The following is a 22,118-nucleotide window of genomic DNA, read 5'->3' as shown; positions in this document are numbered from 1 at the left end:
GAGTATACTAATGAAAAACATGAAGGTTTGCTCTCACCATATTCTTTCTACCCCCTCTGGCGGTGCTGTAATGAGGAGCTATTAGTATTTTACTTGTCACTAGTTACTCATGCAAAATACATTAATTTTGTTGAAAATGGTCATTAGGAAAGTTAATTATTTTCTAAGTGTTAACTGATTATTGTATAAGTATTATGTATTCACTAATTATTATTCCTTTCCATTAATTATATATAATTACTTAATTCCTTAAAGCAGATGATTCTTGTTTTATCACACTGTTCACTGCTATTAATCTGGTTTACCAGATAATCCTTTGTACTAATGCAAAAACAAGCACTTGAGTGTTTAGGGTAATTTGATAAACATTAACTTGTTAATCCTAATGACTTCTTGGTATCAAAATGAAAAACTCTTTTTTTGTTAGCTTGTGTCTTACAGTCACCATCAAGTTGGCAACTGAATGCTATCTGAATAAACAAAGATAATGAAACCATATATAATGCTGGATAATCCATGGGAATTAGCTCATTTCCCCAAAAGGGAAGAGAAATAAATCATACCTGAGATATGGAATTAAATTATTCTGCTTATCTTATTAATACAGAAACTTCAAAGATCACAGTTTTAATGTGAAGAGGAAGTAAATAAACATAGACAAACATAAATATAAGTCCAATATAGGGAGTGTTTTTTTTTTAAGTGTTTTTTTTTATTTGTTTACTTGAAAGAAAGAGAAAGGGAGAGATAGAGAGAGACAGAGAGAGAGAGAGAGAGAGAGAGCATGGCAGGGGGATGGGCAGAAGAAGAGTGAGAGGTGAGACTGACACGGGGATGATCCCAGCCCAAGGCAGACACTTAACTGACCAAGCCACCCAGATGCCCTGGGAGTTTTCTTTATATCCACATTTTATGCTTATATACATAAACTCAAATTTATTTGCAGATCGATCAGATTTGAGGATATAGTCCAATATTGTGGCACCTTATAGATAGAAACAAATGTATAAAACAATTTAATATTGTGCTTCTGAATAATGTGCTCTTTTTTCTATTTTCAGCATATCTATCTCTCTTTGGTAGTTCCCCTCAAATGTTAAAATGATGGGTTTGAGTGTCACCACATTCCACCTGTTATTCAAAAATAACACATTTCTTTTTTTATACCCTGATCTCCATTAGAGACATTCATTACAATTTCAATTCTATTTTCTCTCAAGATATGACTGTCAACATTTTACATAATAGAAGCTTAGAAGAAGATGCTTAAGAAAGCAGAATAGCGAACAATTCATAAAATAGAATAAAGTGATTTAGCCTTCTATTTTCTGCCATTGTAGTATGTTAGAAAACATTTCTAAGATCATTTCATACCCAATGATAAGTACTTAAGGGAAAAAAGTAACTATACACATTGAGGGATTTCATACAGATGAGTGGTTGAACTTCAGCGTAGGCCAAACGAGCAGAGGAAATCATTTGTTAGTCAAGAAACATTTCAGTGGTAGAATATTCACTTAAAAACTTACTCTTCTCATTTGTCAGGGTCAGTAAATCTGAATGCTACTAGTCGCCATGGAAGAAATCGTCTTGCTTAAGATAGAAGAATGGCTTTCATTTTTAGAAGATGAGCTGTTCTACACTAAGTAAAAGGAAAGTGAGATAGTTTGTTATTCCCAAGCAAAATCATACAGGTACATAGAATGAACAGTAGAAACCAAATCGAAGGACAAAAATAGTGGATGTGGTAGAAAGAGCGTTAGGTAAAATGATATTTACTTGGAAGTAAAGATTTTCTAACTGTGATGTAATTTCCTGTTCTAACTTAGTATTGTTACTATTCTAAGTCATTAGATGTGAGTTCTAATTCCCCTGTGGCAAACTAACTAGCAGGGAGATTTGGGGCAAGTGTTTCATCTTTTCTTAACCCAAATCTTCTCCATTCTAAAAGGAATATAATTACACTAGGTAATCTCTACTGTCTCTTCATATTTCAAAATGCTATTTTTTTTTAAAGTTCAAATAAACATGCTGCATCATAGGGGCTCCCAGGTGGCTCAGTGGGTGCAGCATCTGCCTTTGGCTCAAGTTGGGCTCCGTACTCAGTGGGGAGTCTGCTTCTCCCTCTCCCTCTCCCTCTCCCCCTCCCCTTGCTTGTGCTCTCTCTCTCAAATAGATAAATAAAATCTTAAAAAAGTAGCAGCTTAGATGTGTTAAAAACTCTATAACTAATTATGTAAATTAAGAGCTCTAGATTCAGATCCATTTAAAATGATCTCTAAATGTTAACATTTTTTTCAGCTCTTCTGTAAATTTAGGTTCAGCTTTTTATGCAAGCTGATTTTTTTTTTTTTAATGTGGATCTGTGTGGGGTGCCTGGGTGGCTCAGTTGGTTAAGTGTCCAGCTCTTGATTTTGGTTCAGGTCATGATTTAAGTGTCCTGAGATTGAGCTCTGCATCAGGCTTCGTACTGAGCATGGAACCTCCATAGGATTCTCTCTCTTTCTCTCCTGCTGCCCCTTCCCCACTTGTGCTCACTCTCTAAAAAAAAGAAAAACAACAAAAACAAAAAAACAAAGCAGTTATGTGTAAGTGATTTGCCATCTACATTTTTAAGGTTAGGTTATTTAATTTAATTTAATTTAATTTATTTATTTTTTTAAAGATTTATTTATTTATTTATGATATACATAGAGAGAGAGAGGCAGAGACACAGGAGGAGGGAGAAGCAGGCTCCATGCTGGGAGCCCGACAGGGGACTCGATCCCAGGACTCCAGGATCGCTCCCTGGGCCAAAGGCAGGCGCCAAACCGCTGAGCCACCCAGGGATCCCAGGTTATTTAATTTTAGAGATTAAGGAAACAAGATTAAGTTTCTAAAGTAGTGAAGGTTTTACTTCTCAACTTTATAATATTTCTCTTTATTGTTATATAGCAGAACATATTCAATGTAAAATACAGACTTAGTAGACATAACTAGATTATATAGAGTTGATATGATTTCTCTAGACTCATAATTGTCCCAAAGAAATTTCTGATAGCTATAACAGAATTTTATCTTTTTTTCTTTTATACAGTTTGAGAAAAATCAGTATTTATGGTATTCTCTGTGGAGTTAGCTTATGATTTGGTATACTGAAATCTTCCACTGAAGTTCTCCATTTTTAATATATAACTAAATAAGGGAATTTTTCAGGGCACACCAGGAGTTCAAATTTGAGTCACATTCATTCAATTAAAGGCAAGTGAACTTCTGTTATTTTCCATGCATTATTTCCTTCTACTTGTTCTTTTCTAGCTAACACCAAGTTGAAAAATGAGATAGAATCCTTAAAAATGATGGTTTTTGTTACAACAGTTTGTTATCATTTGAATTTTTAGCAATCCCTTTTATAGCCCAGCAAGTGATTCAGACACCTTCCCTTAAGGGCAATTTGGCTGTCTCTGGATAATATCAGCATTCTGCTTTTCATCAGTTAAATGTACTAAGCAAAAGAGAAGAGAGAAGACTGTCTTATCTATACTATGGATGCCTTTTCAGGAGAGGGAGCAATAAAAAGGAAAGATTTGCATCCAGAGACACAGACATAAGGGAAATCTTTGGAAATATCCGCTTTTTCTCTTGTGACCATATTTTCTTTTCTTTTTTTTTTTTAAATTTTTTAAATTGGAGTTCAATTTGCCAACATTTAGCATAACACCCAGTGCTCATCCTGCCAAGTGCCCCCCTCAATGCCCATCACTCAGTCACCCCAACCGCCTGCCCACCTCCCCTTCCACTACCCCTTGTTCATTTCCCAGAGTTAGGTGTCTCATGTTTTGTCACCCTCACCGATATTTTCACTCATTTTCTCTCCTTTCCCTTTATTCCCTTTCACTAATTTTTATATTCCCCAAATGAATGAGACCATATAATGTGTCCTTTTCCAATTGACTTATTTCACTCAACATAATACCCTCCAGTTCCATCCACATCGAAGCAAATGGTGGGTATTTGTCGTTTCTAAGGGCTGAGTAATATCCCACTGTATACACAGATACACAGACCACAGCTTCTCTATCCATCATCTTTCGATGGACACCGAGGCTCCTTCCACAGTTTGGCTATTGTGGCCATTGCTGCTAGAAACATCGGGGTGCAGGTGTCCCGGCGTTTCACTGCATCTGTATCTTTGGGGTAAATCCCCAGCAGTGCAATTGCTGGGTCATAGGGCAGGTCTATTTTTAACTCTTTGAGGAACCTCCACACAGTTTTCCGGAGCGACTGCACCAGTTCACATTCCCACCAACAGTGCAAGAGGGTTCCCTTTTCTCCGCATCCTCTCCAACATTTGTGGTTTCCTGCCTTGTTAATGTTCCCCCTGCTCACTGGTGTGAGGTGGTATCTCATTGTGGTTTTGATTTGTATTTCCCTGATGGCAAGTGATGCAGAGCATTTTCTCATGTGCGTGTTGGCCATGTCTATGTCTTCCTCTGTGAGATTTCTTCATGTCTTTTGCCCATTTCATGATTCGATTGTTTCTTTGGTGTTGAGTTTAATAAGTTCTTTATAGATCTTGGAAACTAGCCCTTTATCTGATAGGTCATTTGCAAATATCTTCTCCCATTCTGTAGGTTGTCTTTTAGTTTTGTTGACTGTATCCTTTGCTGTGCAAAAGCTTCTTATCTTGATGAAGTCCCAATAGTTCATTTTTGCTTTTGTTTCTTTTGCCTTCGTGGATGTATCTTGCAAGAAGTTACTGTGGCCGAGTTCAAAAAGGGTGTTGCCTGTGTTCTTCTCTAGGATTTTGATGGAATCTTGTCTCACATTTAGATCTTTCATCCATTTTGAGTTTATCTTTGTGTATGGTGTAAGAGAATGTGACCATATTTTCTAAATTCTTTTGGAGAAAATATTATTATGATATTAATAATTAATATTAATATTAATGATATTATTATTTTCATATTCTAGGTATTAGGATGGAAGCCTCGACTGATAAGGTGGCAAAGTCAATACATACCTCTGGAGAGAAGCAAAGTGCAAAGTTTATGAGAAAACAGTTCCTTTCCTTTGATTTTTTATTTTAGCAAAACTCAAAGTTTCAAAGGTGTATGATCATGGAAGAACTAGCAGACGGCGACAGAATCAGCTCTGCAGTTGCACTGCACTGTGGTACCGGTAACATGAGTGATAAACAGTGACCCATATCATTACAGATATGAAATTATGGAAATGAAAGTCCACTGGGCATGTGCTAAGACGCTTAGTTTAGATCACTCAAAACAAAAGCACTTGACCAAAAGCTAATAATCAATCAATGCAAGATCATCTATAGCTTGAAGATAATTTTGGTGTCAGAATATTTTTTTTTAAGATTTTATTTATTTATTCCTGAGAGACACAGAGAGAGGCAGAGACACAGGCAGAAGGAGAAGCAGGCTCCATGCAGGGAGCCCGAAGTGGGACTCGATCCCGGGGCTCCATGATCACGCCCTGGGCCGAAGGCAGATGCTCAACGACTGAACCACCCAGGGATCCCCCAATTTTTTTTTTTTTTTTTTTTTTTGCCTTCAAAACTATCTTGGTCAGAATTCCCAACTACTCAACAGATAGAAGTGAGATTCTATTTGTATAAACTTACTTTACAATTAATTTCCTATTTGTTATACTTGCTTGCAAAGCCAACATTCGGAACAATACGCAAGAAATCTGTACTATGTGTAAATAGTATAAGCACCCTAATTAAAGATAGAGTTTTGTGTGTGTGTGTGGGCACCAGGGAGGCTCAGTGGGCCTGGTCAAGCACCAACTTTTGGTTTCAGCTCAGGTCATGATAGCAGGGTCATGAGATGGAGCTGAGCTCAGAGTCCCCACTTGAGATTCTTTCTCCTTCCCTCTCTGCTCTTCTCCCTGCTTGCTTTTTCTTGATCTCTAAAATCAATAAATAAAATCTTAAAAAAAATAATTATCAGGATGAAAAAGCAAACCCATTTATATGTTGTCTACAAGGAACTCATTATAAACATAAAAATATAGCTGTGTTAGAAGTTACATGATGGAAAAAAGATGAACAAGGTAAACATTAACCATAAGGAAATGGGTGTGATGATATTAATGTCAGGATAAGTAAACCTCAGATAAGGACTATTTTCAGGGATATAGAAAGCTATTGCATAATGGTCAAGGGGTCTTTTCATCCAGAAAATTCATGAATTCTGAATATGTATGCTCTTAATGACAGAGCTTCAAATCATGAAACCCCAAACTGGCAAAAATAAAAGGATAAATAGACAAATATGCAATTATATTTGAAGATTTTAACACTGAGCTGCTTCTGTGTTCTCCTGGAGCCTTTCTTGTGTGTGGGCATGTTCTTTTTCTTCTTCTTCTAAGGACACCTTCTTCTAAGGATATTGGATTAGGGTCCCACCCTTATGACCTCATTTAATCTGAAATACCTCCTGTAAATGCCCTATCTCCAAATATAGTCCCACGGGGGGTTAGGGCCTCAACAAGTGAATGGAGAGGAACACAATTCAGTCATTAACATTCCACCCTCTCACCCCCCAAACGCCTGTCCTTCTCCTGTGCAGAATTCACCCCATGCCAGAAGAAGCCCTTCCCAAATCATAACCCATTCCACCATCCGCTCCAAAGTCTCATCTAAATTTCATCTAAATTGAGTATGGGTGAGACTTGAGCTATGATTTTTCCAGACTCAAAATTCCTCACCAGCTGAGGACCTGTGAAACTGGACAAGTTATGTGCTTCCAAAGTACAACGATAGGACAGGCAGAGGATAGACATTCCTGTTCCCAAAGGAGAAAATGGAAATACAAAAGGAGGGACAGATCCCAAGGAGGGAAAAATTCTACTAGGTCTTAAAGCTTGAGAATAATCTCTGGCTGGAGGCTCTGCCTCTGAGGCCCAGGGTAGTGTTGTCCCTCCTCAGTCCCACCTGGGAGCCCCACCCCCTCAGCTCTGTGGGTAGCCTTGCCCTCTGCAACCTTCCTGAAACATCCTTGCCCCCTGGCTGTGAGGTGGGAGTGGCATCCTCCATGGTGTCTGAATTGCCTTCAGAGTCATTGTTAGCTTTTCTTGAGGGAGAAGGCCTGTTCAAAGTTGGAGAGCTGTGGCGCCCCATCCTATACAACACCTGAATTCCAACAGCCTTGCTTCATTCTGTCCTATTTTCTCGGTCCCCTTCAGTCCCAGCTGGCAGTGTTTCTGTCCCATTTTTAGATATTTTTCATAGCAGTACTCTACTTCATGCTTCCAAAATCTACGCAGATTGCCATAACAAAATACCACCGAGGAAGTGGCTTACACACCAGCAAATTTATTTTCTCACAATTCTGAGGCTAGAAGGTCAAGACCAAGTTGCCAGCAGGTCAGTTTCTCATGAAGCCTTTCCTCCTGGCATAGAGAAGGTCACTTTCTCACTGTGTCTACACATAGTCTTTGTGTGTCAGTGGAGAGAGAGAGAGTGAGCCCTGGTGTCTCTCCATCTTCTTATAAGGACCCCAGTCCCACTGAATTAAAGTACCACTTGTAGGACCTCATTTAGCCATTATTATTTATTTAAAGGCCCTACCTCCAAATACAGTCATATTAGGAGTTAGAGCTTAAAATTATGGATGGGGGAGGGGCCACGTCCAGTCCATAACAGTAACAAACCCACAACACTCAGTGGCTTAAAAACAAGACGACGTTGATTTTGCTGACAAGTTTTCCACTGGGCAAGGCTCAGCAGTCAGCTTGTCTCTGCTCCATCCAGCGTCAACAGGGGCAACCAGCAACCTGGCAGCTGGAGTCATTGAGTCATATGTGTAACTAGCAACCCGTGTGGCAGTCACCTAAGGTTTTAGCAGGAGCTGTCAGTTGAACACCTACAAAGTTCTATGTGGTGGTCAGGTTCTCAGGGTGAGTGTCCTGAGAGATTGAAACAGAGCCAAGCAGAAGCCACACCTTCCTGACAACCCTGCCTCAAAGTCACACAGTGTCACTTGAGGTATATTTCACCCATAAAGTTCCACTCGGTGACAAGTGGAGGAAAAACAGACTCTCTTTCCTGATGAGGGAATGATAAGGATCTGAAAATATTCTGTCGAACAAGAAATGCTGCTGTGGATCATTGTTTGAAAATACATTCTGCCTGCACTGTATATGGTTAACAAGCTTTGAGGAGTGCCATTTGGAATCTTCTCTTGGGTTTACCTCTAGTCCTACCTTCTCCTGTAGTTCTGTGTCAGGGCAAGTAATTAACCATAAAGAGATAGTTTCTCAACTTCAGAATCGCCAAAAGACCAGGGCAGAAGCCCACAGGAGTTCATGCATGGCTTAGAAATTTGCAGGTTTATTTGATGCCATTTATATTTAATATAATGTACCTACTCATAAAGAAAGGCAAGAGTTTTATCACAGACAATTTTTAAAACTTATTTTTAACTGCACAGGGGTTGTTGGTAAGAAACAGGAGGAAAACGGAACAGTATAATAAACCGCTTTGGAAAATATCTTAAAGCAAATGAATGCCCCTGAATTATTCTATAATTAAGCATTATAGGCAGAGGTAAACATTTTCTCAAGTTAATGTGTTAATATTACTTAACTGCTTGAAGTTAGTGTCTCTAGTATTTGTTAAAATTTAATAATACATTTAATACAATAATAAATTCAATAAAAATATTTTATTTTTACTTGGTTTTGATTTGTTCAGTTTGATGACTTTAATAATGGCCTCTGTCAAACTCTCCATTTTTGCAGTTTACCAGTTGTACATAATGTTATAATGGTCTTTTATTCCAGAACTTTGTTAGAGAACATTCAAAGAAAATCAGAAAGCCACTATAAATGCTTCCTATTGTCTTTTTCTTTTTTTCCCCAACCACTCCCTTACTTACTAATTCCTCTAATATCACTTTCCTCCTCAATTTTTTTTCTGATTGAAGTGACATACATAGGAAGGCATTCCTATGTGTTTAGGTGTTCTTGGGCAGCCTAGGTGGCTCAGTGGTTTAGCGCTGCCTTTAGCCCAGGGCGTGATCCTGGAGACCCAGGATCGAGTCCCACATTGGGCTCCCTATGAGAAGCCAGCTTCTCCCTCTGCCTGTGTCTCTGTCTCTGTCTTTCTCTCTTTCTCTCTGTCTCTCATGAATAAATAAATAAAATCTTAAAAAAAAAGTTTGGGTGTTCTTTTTTTTTTTTTTTAAAGATTTTATTTATTTATTCATGAGAAACACAGAGAGAGAAGGAGAGGCAGAGACACAGGCAGAGGGAGAAGCAGGCTCCATGCAGGGAGCCCAATATGGGACTCGATCCCGGGACTCCAGGATCATGCCCTGGGCCAAAGGCATGGTGCTAAATCCCTGAGCCATCCAGGGATCCCAGTTTGGGTGTTCTTGAGGACCTCCAGGTTAGATGCCAGTTAGCCTTGTGGTGGTCACACAGAAACGAATGTCGGCATTTTGCATCCCCATAGGAACTGTCTTTGGGCTTGTCTTCACTTCACAAGCTTTGTGAAGGCAAAAATGAGAAGCAAAGTTGTGTTGGACCACATAATAATTCCAATGGACATTCAATTTTAAGCTTGTCCAGAAAGATGTGTTTGTGAACTGCAGAACACTGTCTTTTGAGTAAGAAGTAAAAACGTAAAATGAGGTGAAATGGTTTCATATGCAATGTTGGAGTTGACCAGCATTATTTTTCAAACATATTTTTATTTTTGTATGTGACATGCAATTATTTAGTTTAGACGATTTTAGTTCTGGCTGCTGTAACAAATTATCCTTGACGGGGTGGATTAAAAAACATCTGTTTATTTCTCATCATTCCAGAGGCTCAGAAGTCCAAGATCATGGTGACTGAAGATCCAGTGCCTAGTAGAACCTACATCCTGGTGTATATAGCTGTCTTCTTGCTGTATCTTCACAGGTTAGGGAGCAGAGAGAGGCAAGTTCTCTGGCGACTCCTATAAGGTCACTAATTCATTTGTGAGGGATCTGCCCTTGGGATCTCATCTAACCTGATTGTTTTCTAAAAGCCCTACATCCTATTACTAGCACCCTGGGGATAGGGGTAGGGGGAGGAGTAGGGACTTCATATATGAATTTTGAGAGGACACCAACATTCAGTTCACAACAGACCAATAAGTTCCTTGGGTGAAGGAAGGAAAAGGAGACATTGAAATATAAAGGAAAAAAAAAGACATCTACATTTAAAGAAAGTAATGCGTCACCTCAGAGTAGGTAAAATGAGTAAACCCCATCACTGAAATAGAACAAGTAGATGTCAGTGTATAGATACTTATTTAGAACCTACAGAAACCTATCATCTCTCCGTAGATACTGTTCCATGTACTACTTCCCATGATGGACTACCATGCAGACTAAATGCTGAGTTAATTTAAGGAGAAAACTGTTGCACACCACCTGGATTTAAGAGAATAATTTGTTCATCGTTGATTTTTTCTTAGACTAAAAAGATGAATAAATACTTTGACAAATAACAACCAAGCTTGTGAAGACAGGTTCTCATTTTAATTTGGCACAGCTCTACGCTTAGGAAAATTTGTCAACCAAAGCATACAGATCGAATCCTATTTATTTTATTGCAATTGAGTCATGAGTGGACATTTTCCACACCATCCCTTAAGAAATAAACAGTAAGATGAGTTACTTGTTACACTATTTATTATTCCAGTATGAAACTAATTGGTGAGCTCATTCTTTTAACAGCTGTCCCTATTGTTCAAGATTTTCCAAGGAAGATTAGGGCCACTGGATGGAAAATAGAACTTAAAAATCTAATAGTCATAACTTTAAAAAGCCACAAAGCATGTCTGAAGAATTAAGTAAAAACAATAGATAGGTCACTTTACAAGAGTTCAGTGATCTTGAACTTCCTATTCCACTTACCCACATTAAGGTTGTGTTGGTTAGTGTCAGTGGGAAAAACTTACCCTAAAATGTAAAATATTAGTAATGAGTCAACCTCAAAGGGTTTACAATGAGTTTGAATAACTATTCGGTGTTCAAAGTCTTTGGGGATCTTAATTAAATGTCTACAATCTCCTAGAACAGACCACAAACTTAGAGAGAACTGGCTTTTTTCCAGGATTGTCTCAGCATCTTCTTGTTCCTATCAGAAAGTTAATTTCTAAATTCCCATAGCCCTTAAATTTAATATCTTTTCCATTTATCCTCAGTGGATGTTCCTTTGCTGCTGACTTAGTAAAGTTGAAGGAAAATTGATATATGCAGAAGATATACAGTAGTAGGAAGAACGGTGAAAATCAGATACCAAAGAGGTAAGACTCAAAGTCTAAGAACCTATGATTCAAAGTGAATATGTAAAAAAATGGGAAGAAAAAAGGTTAAGAATTGCCGAAACCATTTGGAAATACATGACAATTGGTAACAACGGTGTTAAATTAGCAGGTTATATATACAGTTATTTGATTAGATCTTTATAAAAATAATTCAATAAACCTGGGGGATGTGTGTGTGAAATTCCAAGCTAATAACTCCTTGGTTTGCACTGTCGAGCATAACTCATACATTATCTGCTCCTCATTCTATCAGAATATTTCATATAATATATCCCAACTAATTTTTAAAAGTGATATAGGGGCTGGGACTCCTGAAGATCAATATTTGCATTACTAGTCTTTTAGACTCCCCTCATCTTACACAAATTAGATCCTAAAGTAGGCTTTCATCTATCCCGAGCAATTCTTTTACTTGCTTTTACTGATTGCAATCATGACAACCCAAAATTCTATCTAGTGTGTTTCAGAGTTGAACAAATTAGGAGATGGAAGATAGAACTGGCTTTCCTGCAATCTTATAATAAATTATCATTGGATATTTTGCTAACATTTTTTTTGCAACTCTAATAAAATATTTGATGTAATTTTATGTAAGGATCATTAATGGATGATAAAATCATGAGATAAAAGGTTGTTACATATTTTTATGGGATGTCAAAATATTGTCACAAAGATTATTTGCAGGTAACAAAAAGAAAAAGATGTAATTTTACAAAGGAGAGGTCAGGCTCCTTTCAGATCCTCCAGAACCAGAGTTTAAAGTTCGCATCACTAATAGTGCCGACATTACGTGCTTCTTATTATGACCTACACAGCATCACCTATAAAGTATTATGTCTAATCACACCCCAAGACAATGATTGGTTCTTAATTGGCTTCTTGTTTGAACAAGACATTTTTTGGACCGTTGGGAGGATTTCAAGATGGAGTAAGTATTAACTGATATAAAGAATTATTAAATTTGTTAAGTGTGATAATAGTATTATCTTTTGTGGGAAAATATTATTTTCAGAGATTACCAATGGTAGTGTATTGGTTACTTAAGGATGAAATGTCATGATGTCTGAGTTTATTCTAAATAATTGCAAACAAAAATAGATTAAGAAAATAGAGAAACTGCCAATTGCTAACAGCGATAATGGGTGTATTTTTCAAGGTTTTCCAGAGAAGTAGAACCAATAAGGTGTGTATGTGTGTGTGTATTGTATGTATGTGAGTATGTGTGTGAGTAAATTTATTTTAAATTATATATGTAAAATATTTATATATTTATATAATTATTAATATATATAGTTTAAGAAATGTGTTTCCATGATTATGAAGGCTGGCAAGTCCCAAATCTGTAGAGTGGGTCAGTGGGCTGAAAATCAGAGAAAAGCCCCTGTTGGAGTTCAGGTGTGAAGACTGTCCGTTGAGAGAATTCTCTTCTGCTCAGGGGAGATCAGTCTCTTATTCTATTTAGGCCTTCAACTGATTAGATGAGGCTTATCCACATTTTATAGGGCAATCTGTTTTACTCAAAGTCCAGCGATTTTAAATGGTAATCTCATCCAAATACACCTTCACAGAAAAATCCAGAATAGCACTGATTAAATATCTGGGCACTCTGGCCTAGCCAGGTAGACACATAAAATTAGCCATAACAACGGGCATATGAGAAATTATTATTGAACTCTTTCTACTTTTCTGAAAGATTAAAAATCTTCAAAATAAAAGCTTTAAAACTATTTTAAAAATCTTCTTGTGGGTATTTATTTCCTATGAAATGGTAGAAAGCTGAAAATATTCGCTTCACAAGGCCCTATAGAGCATTACACAAAGAAGAGGAAAAAAAGGGAAAAAAATTAAGACTTTTGATATATAAAGTAGGAAAAACAGATGTGAGAAGTATAGTGGTTTAGTTTTCTGGTGCATTTTTATGCTGCATCTGTGAAGGAAATGAAAAAAATGGTTCCTAATCCCACAGAAACTCTCAAGAGAATTTTTTTTAATTGCAAGTCCAAATTAATTACTTCATTCAATAATATTTTATATGGACACATTGAAACAGGGTTTGAAACAAGATCTCATGGTCTCATGGCTTGTAGTGTTGAGACAAATTTTAATTATTTGAATATTTTCCTTCCAGTAATCACAAAAGGAGATTATCCAAGCCATCTAGAATTCTTGGGGGAGAGATGAGAGATAGTATGATTGCTCTGGAGATTTCTGGAAGAGATCAAGTTGGAGAAAAAAATGAAAGCAAGCAAAAATCTGTCACTGTTGTTTGTGATAGTAACCATGCCACTAAGGAAATGATTTTAAAAGAAATAATGCCTAAATCAGCGATTTAACGCAGACTTTTGGGAATGTGGGAAAAACTGCAAATAGGAATTAAGCATGCTTACTGAGCAAGTGTCACTGGCAGGGAGGTGTGCTGCGGCCGCTAGGGCACGGGCAGGAAGCAGGGGCGGGCCGGGTCTCTGCACCCTGAGGCTCTGCGGCCTCCCTCCAGCACCCCAGCTGGCACAGGCCCAGGATGCCAGCGGCACGCGGCAGCAGTGACTTGACGAATCTCGGCCGCAGCACCCCGAAGAGCCCTGTAGAAAATTGGATTCACAATTTACTACCACGCACGCATGCCCCCGACACGACGGCGTTTAATATAATATAATTAAGAATTTAATTTCAGGGACGCCTGGGTGGCTCAACGGTAGAGCGTCTGCCTGTGGCCCAGGTCGTGACCCCGGGGTCCCGGGATCGAGTCCCCGCATGGAGCCTTGCTTCTCCCTCTGCCTGTGTCTCTGCCTCTTTCAGTGTCTCTCATGAATAAAAAAATAAAATCTTAAAAAAAAAAAAAAAAGGCTTTTAAATTTCACCTCCAGAAAAATCCTGCCCCTTAGAATACGGAAGGCACTGTGCGTCGTTTAGAGCAGGCCTTCCGTGTTCCCTCCCTCGGGCTGCCTTGGCTGTGCTCTGCTGAGCGCTCCTTCGCTCCAGTTGGAGGAGGAGAAATGCTGGAGAGTAGATACAAGAATATTTAGAGACTCCAGTATGGACAGGGTTAGAGACCAGCCAATCTCTAACCTATATTCTGCAAAATGTAGACTTCCGTGAACACAGGTGCCTCTGTGATCTTTAACATGGTAGTTCAGTGCTCGTCAAACCTTCCTTTCAACCTATCAGGCACAGCACAAAACATGACCCGATGGACCAGAGACTGGGATATGATCTAAAACAAACTTCTGAAGCACAGTTCTTGCTTTATATTAAAAAATAGCCTACCTCATTGCATATGGTTTATATGTGGTTTTTATTTTGACATAAAATATTGCCCTTTCCTCCATCTTTAAAATGCTCCAAGTTTAGTCTGTGGTTTTGAATAACAAGGGCACAGGGACACATACCCCCTGGACACAGTTTAAGAAGCATATTTAAGTGTACACCACTTAAATACAGAAGCCAAATTGGCTTTGTTAAATATAGGTAAAAATGTACCTAGAGACTCTCCCATCTATCCATATAAGCATATGAAAAATTATTTGTATTTGCAGCTATACGACACAACAGAAAGATCACAAGACGGTAAATCTGAAAACTACTGTTATGTGTCTGTTGTCAATCTGTGAAGACTTTAAGAAGTTACTCGAGTTTTTCCAAATTTTGTCATTATTTAAATAGAGGCCCTGCTTAGTCTGCATGGGGGGGGGGGGCTAACGCTGGAGCGCCAGCTCTATAGCAAGCACAAAGGATTTACAACAACTCTATGTGGTAAGTTATTCCATATAGTGGAAAACTAAACTTCGAAAGAAGTTTGAAATAGAAAAACAAAAGGCCAAAGTCACACAGATGGACAGGGGTGACCCTGGAAGCAGTTATCCTCTCTCCAGTCCAGGATAAAATAAGTAACGTAAATCATTATACTTGTAAACTATGAAGTGTTATATTAGTCTAATGAATTCAAGAACATTTCTCACTCAGCTTTCATTTTAAATCAAGAAAGAGACTTTTCAAAAATCTGTCGAGCTTGTGAGCAGCAAATCTGAACACAAAAATTCAATCCTTTCAGAAAAGAAATTGTGTTTTGTCTATTTTTTTCTCCAACTTAGTTTTCTATAATTTATTTTTTGACATGAGTTGAAATTATCCTAACAATCACTCAGCTTTCAACTTCTTAAAAATTTGGGGTGAAGGGAAAACAATATTCATTAAAGTAATTTAAAAGTGTGTTTCATCCACCAGAGAAATGAGGCCTCATTGGTCCAGGATAATCCCTGCTCATAACATCTGATAGCATTTTTTTCTAATTGGCAATGTCCTCCTCCAATCCTATTTTTATTTTATTTTTAATCCTATTTTAAAAATATACTTTCTGTTCACCAAATACTAGTTCATAATTCGAATACCCTATATTTCATTTAATTTCTTCTTTATCTGAATTCCATCAGTATTTGGAGTTATGCCACCTTATTTAACAATTATGTATTAAAATGATTCACTATAAAAGGAAGTTAATTTTCATAAGATTTGCAGTATTTGATGGTAACATTCAGGTTTTGTTGCACATTGTAACCTGTTTTTTTTTTCCAGTGTATTAATATTGCTTTTTCAGGATGATTGTAAATACCTTGAAACAGGATATGTTTTCATTATTAAGCCAAAGCTTTTAGTAACCACTGTTATATTCGCAGTTATTGCATGAATTTAAGTAGCATCATGATTTCAGCAAAATTTTATTGTTATACTGGTTTTTCAAACTTCCTTACTATTATGTTTGTAGACTTAATCCCTATCAATAATTTTCTTTTAAAACATATATATTATATTTAAAAAGTTGAAGAAAAGAATGCATAAGAAATAATGAAATAACGTCTTCTATCCTTTTATTGAATTTCTATAATCATTTCAGTGAAAATATTTAAGTGCTGTTAACCAATTACTTATGGGAAAGAATAAGTGACAAACAACTGCTTCAGACAAAATGATCCTCATTGGAAACTAGATTGTACATCAGCAGCCAGAAGTCGTTACTACCTGGATGGCAATGACCACCTGGACAGAGCTTTTTCTCTCCTTGTGCCTCAGCAGCAAATGTCCACTCCCCCGTGTTGCCACTGCGGGTGCCAAGCACGGAGCGGAGTACGTTTCTGTTGAAGCAGGAAGGTAGACGATGCAAGGGTCAGCTTTCCCAGAGACTTCCTTTCAATCCGGACAAATTCAGGTCAATAAATCTGAACCCCATCTGAGATTGGGCCCGTGGAGCCGTCATTGTTGGGGTCGGGTTCACCTCAGCTCTATCCTTCAATCACTGGGCTGACCTGAATAAATTCAATCAGAAGGCTTTATTCAATTCCAACTGAAAAAAAAAAATCTCTTAAAAAGTAAAAAGAATCTCTTTTTATACATCTACCCTTCCACATACAAGGGCTTCCAGGAGGAAAGGATTGTCGGGCTAGATCATGATCCCAATACCACATTTTCAGAATCAGCTTATCCAGGTAAGAGTTAATGCACTTCGCCCGGTAAACTGTAAAAGAAATAGCAGCCGTTGCCCTGCTAAGCCTTGGAAGAAATGAAGAATTTCAGTCTTTGGTACTGTCAAACTGACACCATTCATCATCCTTGAATTGGCTCGTGGCTTTAAAATAAATAAAACAAACCAGAGAACTTCTTCAGACCCCAGTTGCCAGTAATAAAGGCAACTCCCACTGCAGCTCATCTCGGCTTGGGAGTTGATAGCAAAAAAGGATTTCAAGTCCCGAAAGCTCCCAACACTGCAAGTCGCACTGGAGCCGAGCAGTCTCCAGGGGTTACTGAACTAGGTATGGATTGCAGACACTAACTAAGGTTGTTTGTTATTTGATTTTTCAATCTTCCAGGAATAAGGTAAACTTCACATCTCTCCGAGAGGGAGCATGCTCGGGTTCGGGGAAGCCAGGGTGCATGTGACTCGGCTCACCTGAAGCGCGGAGCTCCCTGGGCGTGATGGTCAAACCACAGCGGCGCGCCAAGCCCGGCATTTCACGCTCTGAGAAAAAAGGTGGACCACGCTGTAATGTCGCCGTGTTCTGCGTTAGGGACAACCACAGGAAGAAAATCCGTTCAAAATCACCTACCCGGGCTGGTTTTGAAAGCTGGATTTGTCAGAGGGCATCCTGGCACCTGTTGGAGACACGGGGCAGGTCGTGTAATCAACCGTCTCCTTGGGAAACTGGCCTGGTCACCTCGAAAGCAGGTGATTTGCGAGGACTATCAAGCAGCAGGACACTGCGCCCTTTTAGGGAGCCCCCCCCCCCCCCCCGGAAACGGTGGTACAGAGCCAGCGAGTTTTAGGAAACCACAAACCAACTTATTCGGTGTGATTCACTACATCTTTAAGTTACTCTGCAGATAGAAGCCTTCCCAGCTGTCACAAGTCCTGCTCACTGCTTCTTGTAGACGGTTCTGGACTGTGGGCATTTGCAGGTTTTGTCTCCTTCTGTTTACATTAAGTCTTAACCAGATCAACTCCTTTGAATGAACCTAATGGCTGTTAAGTAGTGAGGGCCGTCCCCCTAAAAGTCCTCTTTTGCAGATGAGCCTTTCCTTGCTAGGGGGTCAGCAGCAGTATTTATGTTATTAAATCCAGAACTGAAGACTTAAGTAAAAACTGAAATTGGAATCAATGTGCTTCAGTGTTGAGGATTGAAGATACCTGAATAGAAGAGGGGCAAAAGCCCAACTTTATTTCAGGAAATGACCAAACAGAAAAGACAGTTGCAGAGCTCAAAGGAAAGAGCCTGGGGCAGGAATGAGGAGGTTTTAGCCCTGATCCCTGCCACTGGGGAGCTCTGGGAACCTTGGAAGGGCCAAAGGGCCGGCTCTTGGCTGAGGCACTTTCCTTATCTAAAAAGTAAGGATGATGGGCTGAGATCCTGTCTAGGAGTAAAATTCTGTGGTGAGCTAAGGCCCACATTGAGCTGTTTTAGATTTTACTATCCTAAAGGGATAGCAATAAATTTACTTTCCTTATGTAGAGCTCTTAGAGGCATTTTGAGTAATGGAATTTTACAATAATCTGGTCCCACGTTTACACAGGCCATTTCGCCAACACATTTTTGCTTCCAGAAATCTACTTTATTCGCACTGCTAAGACCTAAAATTCTACATATAGCAGTGATGTGAGAATTAATTATATTAATGAAGATGTTATTGAAATCCAATGTGACTTCTGGATTTTGAATGTGAGTTAATTATCTAACGCGTACGAGTGCAAACCAAATCTTATTCTGCTTGTTATATACTATGTCTATTGTTGCTTCTGTGCTGTGATATGCTCCAAAATGATCCCCCAAAAGATAATCACTGGAACCTGTTCATGTTACTCTATGTTGGGGGGGGGGGAGAAAAGGGTCTTTGTAGATGTGATTAAGGATATTGAAATGGGGAGATCATTTTAGATCATCCAGGTGGGCCCTAAATCACATGTGTATTTGTAAGAGGAAGGCAGATAGAGATTTTACACAGATAGAAGAGAATAATGCAATGTGACAACAAAGGCAGAGTGATGTGGTCTCAAGCCCAGGAATATGGGCTGCCACCTAAAGCTGGACGAAGCAAGGAGTGGGTTCTTCCCTAGATCTTCCAGAAGCTGGAGGGCCCTGATAACACCTGATTTCAGCTCAATGAAACTGATTTCAGCCTTCTGGCCTCCAGAGGTGTGAAAGAGTAAATTTACATTATTGTTAGCCACCAAGACTGTGGTCATTTGTTACAGCAGCCACAGGAAACTAATACATAAGCCAATATACATATTATTTCTCTCATTATCTAAGAGCATGTACAATGCAAGTTTTGATGGTAAACAGCTGGGCCACAGGCACCTTTGTTTCTATTTCACTTCTATTGGTATCTCATTACTTACAGATCCCATTTAATGAGATTTTCTTTCTTTCTTTCTTTCTTTTTCTTTTAGAGTAGTCTTAGGAAAACCTAGTGCTCATGATGGTATGGTGTGACATTTACTTTTGATAATGAAGATCATACAGTAAGTTTTACTTGGGCCTTCATCTCCAGGAAACTGAATGTGAGATATAAATGGTTTGCCTCTTAACCATCTGTATGTGGTTATGGGCTCTGTATGAGAGCTTCCCTTTTCTATCAGGTTGAATTTCTCTTTATATTCTCTTTATTTTTCTCTCGACTGAACTCACATTTCTATTTTGGTTTTACTATTTTATTATGAAAGTCTCTCATAAGAGTCATCTTAAAATTCTTTCCAGTTCAAGAAAGTATATGCACACTAAATAAATAATCTAAAAAGTTAATGGACGAAGTGTTGAACATTGTCTCAAATGGTAAATAGGATGTCTGGTCCTTATTAATAAAAAGTGTGAACTTGATTTACTGTCAAAATCTTCATCTCCAAGTTGAGCCAGCCTTAGATATGGAAATCTGGAGTAGAAAGGGGGCCATGCCTGGTTTTTCCTCCTTTCCTTCTCCAAGACTGAGCCATAACATCAACCCATTCTCATTTGTTAGCTCCCTCCATTTACTACCTGCTGATTCTTAACCTGCAGGTTCAAAGAAAAGGTAGCAAAGGATTTGGAGAGTTCTGACTTGAAATTGTACCATCATTAGCTGTCTGTGCTTTCTGGTCTAAGATGATTTTTAAAAATATTTTATTTATTTATTCATGAGAGACACAGAGAGAGGCAGAGACATAGGCAGAGGGAAAAGCAAGCTCCATGCAGGGAGCCCGATGAAGGACTCAATCCCAGGATCCTAGGATCACGACCTGAGCTGAAGGCAGATGGCCAACCCCTGAGCCACCCAGGTGCCCCTTGCAGATGATTCTTTCTTCATAGTGTACTTTCATGGGCTTTTGGAGGGTTTCTGTGCCCTCCTTTGTTTCCCTTGACATCAGCAGATGAATCACTAATCTCTTCTGAGCAGACATCAAGACTCAAACCAGCATCCAGCTTACCACATCCAGCCTTATCTGGCGGGGTCTTTTTGTCCCTAGAATTTCTGTGTAGGAGAGGACCCGAGCTGACCCTTTTGCCTTGACCACCACTGAGAGAGCAGTCCACTGGCCACATAGCAGCAGTCTGCTGATTCTGTGCGAAGGCAGTTGTCTGTATCCCTCTGTTGTCTGGGAGTTAAACCTAGCGGCCATCTGTTCAACAATCTCAGGCATGATATGTCACCTGTTCTCTATGTTACTCAACTACAGAGCACACATTTCAAATCTGTCAGAATGCTCCTCTTGAAACCTGTTGCCCCTTGAAAGGTTTGAGATGAGGAGAATGACAATCTTCCATCAGGGTGAGTGAAAACAGCTTTTCCCAACAATATTCTCTGTGTGACATCTTTACTCTTTCTCTATGCTCTGATTCCTTCCTTCCTTCCTTCCTCTTCTTAATCCGAGGAGAACGGAAGGAAGGAAGTTCTCTCGAAGGAAGGAGGAGTTCCGGAAGGAAGAAGGATCCTTCCTTCCTCCTTCTTCCTTCCTCCTCCTTCCTCCATCCCTCCTCCTTCCTTCCTTCCTTCTTTCCTTCCTTCCTTCTTCTTCTTCCTTCTTCTTTCTTTCTTTCTTTCTTTCTTTCTTTCTTTCTTTCTTTCTTTCTTTCCACACACAGAGAGTCAGAGACACAGGCAGAGGGAGAAGCAGGCTCCCTGCGGGGAGCCTGATGCAGGACTCAATCCCAGGACCCCAGGATCATGACCTGAGCTAAAGGCAGATGCTCAACCACTGAGCCACCCAGTGGGCCCTTTGCTCTGGACTTTTTCATTGGTCCATGATTTATTGAGAAGATTCAAGAGTCACAGAGAAGCTGTTAGAATCTGTGTATGTGTAATCCTCTCACACCTCCTGTGGTGTTTGTTCTCTCCAGTACTGACACCTTGATTCCTGACATACAAAGAATTGTATTCGAAAATTCTAATAATCTGTAGTCTTTCAACGTTGGATGTGCACAAAAATCACATAAAAGGTATCCTAGAACGCACAGGCCTAGAACATCTTCTCATACTACAAATCACAAACTCTGTGGTCCAGACACTAAAAATCCAAATTTTGAGGGCCCAGCAGATAATCCTGAAAGCTGTTAGGGGTTTACTTCATTGCTAGGTACATTCAAGGAAGCATAAATAATGTGATACTCATTACTATTTGGGCCTATTTGGTGGAAAGGTCATAAATATTGTGAAAGATGTTTTAATAAACTATTCTGTAGAGTTTTACCCTAATATTTTATATTTCTATGTATAAAAATGTGGCAAATTCTTAACAATATTTTGGTGAGAAATTATTAATCAATGAAGCATTATGCCTTTAGGTAATTTGGATTTTCCTTTTAATTTCCTTTTACTGCAGTCATTTAGCAGATAATCAAATATGTATCACATGTATCCATAATTCCTCAGTGTGTGTCATTGCTAAAGAGGGTAATGTTAGTGGGGAAACCATAGTTCTCACTTTTTCAATTCAGATGCTTTTCTGGGGCTTATATTCCCCTAAACAGAGTCATAATATTGAAATATGTTTTGATTTACTTCCAGAGAAATAAAAATTTCCAGGAAAGTCTACCCCCAAATGTATAGTATGAAAAAAATATAGTATATGATAGTCTAAGAATTATGATTAAACACTTCAGGCAGCCAAATAAAATTTATCAAAAAAAAAAAAAAGCATTTGTTCTGCTGATTCATTTATGCCATCCTGCCTTTGGATAGAATGCAGAAGCCACTTGACACTGCTATGATGATTTGGGCAGTTTCAACGTCGAGTTTCCAAATCAATCTGGAAAGTAAAAGATAATTCACACAAGTGTTTTACTCAAGGCCT

At 38.8% G+C, this 22,118-nt stretch overlaps 1 long non-coding RNA gene across 3 annotated transcripts in view; it reads left to right on the top strand.

The window, feature by feature from the left end:
• LOC102154029 overlaps positions 1 to 14,057 on the top strand; it is a 29,371-nt gene extending 15,314 nt beyond the window's left edge. For 2 of the 3 annotated variants that reach the window (XR_005383105.1, XR_005383104.1), the window contains exons 4-7: positions 4,954 to 5,160; positions 9,819 to 9,915; positions 11,189 to 11,290; positions 13,440 to 14,057. This is a non-coding gene — a long non-coding RNA (uncharacterized LOC102154029). Of the gene's footprint in view, positions 1 to 1,860; positions 1,969 to 4,953; positions 5,161 to 9,818; positions 9,916 to 11,188; positions 11,291 to 13,439 lie in introns of those variants that run through there. The other variant, XR_005383106.1, reaches the window with a different exon arrangement.
• The last annotated feature ends 8,061 nt before the right edge of the window (positions 14,058 to 22,118 follow it).

The sequence above is a fragment of the Canis lupus genome, chromosome 33 (genome assembly GCF_011100685.1).
Source record: "Canis lupus familiaris isolate Mischka breed German Shepherd chromosome 33, alternate assembly UU_Cfam_GSD_1.0, whole genome shotgun sequence".
NCBI lineage: Eukaryota > Metazoa > Chordata > Mammalia > Carnivora > Canidae > Canis > Canis lupus.
This window is presented reverse-complemented; position numbering and strand designations above follow the sequence as displayed.